The sequence below is a fragment of the Onychomys torridus genome, chromosome 14 (genome assembly GCF_903995425.1).
Source record: "Onychomys torridus chromosome 14, mOncTor1.1, whole genome shotgun sequence".
NCBI lineage: Eukaryota > Metazoa > Chordata > Mammalia > Rodentia > Cricetidae > Onychomys > Onychomys torridus.
The window spans coordinates 74,110,518-74,113,400 of record NC_050456.1 but is presented as its reverse complement, the minus strand read 5'-3'; the positions used below and the strand labels follow the sequence as shown (position 1 = coordinate 74,113,400).

Genomic DNA, 2,883 nt, shown 5'->3' with positions numbered 1-2,883 from the left:
CATAGGAAGCAAGAAGTCCTTTTATCAGAAGAGTAGTTGAGAAATAAATCTATCTCTATAGCCTTTAAAAATAACCTCAGCCGCCCTGCATTCATTGCTGTTAATTGCTTTTAAGTACTTGGTCCCTCCTTCAGTTCCTGCTTCTTCATGGTCTTTCCAGACAAGAGATCCTCAATCCGTTCTCTAACCGAGCTTTCACACCGATGGCCACACTGAGCTTAATGTTGTCAGCACCTTCTAATTATTTCTGCTTTCTAGTGTACTGTTCAAGACCTCCTAGTGTTTGACCACCATCTATCATTTGACACCTCAGCTCTTTAAAAGATCCATATGCCAACACCTTTTACTCCAGTAAGTGTAGACATACAGTCATTTCAACTATTGCTAACTCCTAAAAATAACCCAGCTCATTTATATATACTTCTGAGTCTTTGTGTAAATTCTTTCTTCAACCTGGGATATGTTTCAGTCTTGTTACCTTAGCAACCTATCTGCCTTCTAGAATATTAGTTGGTTTTTCTCTTACTATTAAGGTTTTTATCAGGTTTTTATCAGCAAGTCCAGATGATGATAGTGATGATTGATGGTGGTAAAGGCAAGGAGGTTAAAGGTGATGGTGGAGGTGGTGATCATGGACATGGTATTAGATTGCAATAATGATGTTGATGATAATGATGGTAGCAATGATGATGATGGTGATGGTGATGATAGGGGTCATGCTGGTGGTTATAAGGATGGTAGTGATAATGATGAGATGGTGATGGTGGTGATGATGGTGATGGTGGTAAGGGTGGTGAGGGTAATGGACTAACATGGCGATGATGGTGATGGGAATAGTGATGACAGTGAGGAGTACAGAGATAACAATCAGAATGACATAGTACCCACGTGGTCGACTGGGTATCATGTACTGGACTAGGTACTAGATGTACTTCCTCAGATATTACACTTTACGGTCAGAAAAAAACCAACTCAGAAATATTTGGAGAATAAAATTAAGCCCACAGACAAGTATCTCACCTGCCTCAAATTTGTAACCTACTTTTTATCTGACATAAAAACTATGGCCCAGTCGTATAGTGCCCATTAAGCTTCCACATGGATCCTGACACTTTGTAGGTATGCAAGCAGTTTGATAGGTAGTAGGTTCGAAATTGCTCTTTCATAGCACTGTAGGTGTGCCAAGAGAGCCGTTTCTGGGGAAGAGCCACACCTTCTACTAGAATGGTGCACATATTAAACTCTCACTGTACAGGAGACTCCTAGGATCTCCAAGCAACAGATTTGGCCCAGGCTTTCCTTCTGGCTAAAGCTTAAACAGAACACTCCAAGAGTCAAAGCTTCCAGAATCTGGGCTGATGTAGAAACCTGTAGATCTCACTAGAAGATGAAAAGATTAAGTTTGATTTAAACCAAAACATGCCAAGCCAACCTGAAAAGAGGTACTTTTACTCTTTGGCTTAAAGAACAAATTCAACTGCATGAGGATCTTGTCTGGACCCTGCTTGAGGTCAGCATTCAAAGATGCACAAGAAGGCAGTGTGTTGAAGATGCCTTGTGCAGAAACTGAACTGAAAGAATACACAAAACCAATAACCAACAAAAGAGCAGATCTGCCCCTTTCCTGTTGCATAGCAGAATGCCCAACTATCCTGTCGACAGAGGAGGGCGGCTACCCCCTCTAAGGGGTTCCCCAACATCTGGAGGTGATTTATTAGCATAAAGAGGTCATGTTCATGACTGTATCATTTCCAGCCAACTACAGCTTTCCCCTGCCTCTCACTCTAGACTGAACAAGGATCACCCAAAGGCCCAAAAGCTCTCTTCCATCTGACCTATATATCAAGTCACTCTGGCCCCTTTGGGAAACAGGCTGCTGCATATGTAAACATCCTGACTGCCTGGGTGTTGTAACACTACCTACACAGTGCTGATGGACCTGCCAAGCTTTTCCTATGCAAGTTTCAAAGACAGCAAGTCAAAAGATGCCCATTCACTGCAACCATGAGCTGTCTACTTTGCTAAGAGAAGTAGAAAGGCTGGACTTTTGATCTTGGAATGTAAGTAGAGCCATAGATATAAGCCAAGGTTAAGCTACAGGTAAAAACAATGGTATGTGTGTTTTAGGCTATATTGTGCCTTTAGAATTTCAGAAAGAAGAAAGGCTTTGGGAAGAAGGGCTTAAGTAAGTATTATGGACACTGAGAAGTAGAGAGAGCTGTCGAATGTTGGACAAAGGGGGCATGGAAGTTCAATGCTTTTATGAACAAAGAAGTGAGTGATGAAGAATCAATGGAGTCAGGAGAGAAAGGAAATGGGGTAAGAGCGGCAGAGCAAGCATCATTCTACTGACTCTCACCCCATTGTGCAGTATTTACTGCCCATGTGGCCTTCACCCTTCTGGGTCATGAAATCCTATGATATATGATGAGAAGTTTTCCATCCCATAGCCTTAGCATCTTCTTTAGGATCAAGTTCACGGTGACCCATAACAACTGAACAAAGAATAAAGCATAAAGTGGCTGCACGCATGAAACATGTGATCTGTGGCGCCTGTGCTACGTGCATCATCTCCCGAACACTCTTACTAATGTGATGAGGGCCAGGCCAGAGCAGTGGATGTAGCATGGATGTTGACCTTCAGCCAGCCAGCCCTTCATCCTGATTCATTCATCTGCTGTGTGTTATAGTGCAGGCAGATGGTCCTTTCAGACCAGCTACTTCATTCTCCTAGAAACCTATCAGGCTACTGGGCTAAGGAAACCATGTTGATATTGACCTTTAGTAGGCATCCTCTGGGTAGATGTGGCTATGATTGCCTCCAGACTAGGTACACTGGTGCTGTGGCAGCCACTTATGAGAGAAGTCAGGAAAGCCATCATG

General features: G+C 42.9%; 1 pseudogene; it reads left to right on the top strand.

The window, feature by feature from the left end:
- The first annotated feature begins 631 nt into the window (after positions 1-631).
- Positions 632-2,883, top strand: part of LOC118595301 — a 51,352-nt pseudogene continuing 49,100 nt past the window's right edge.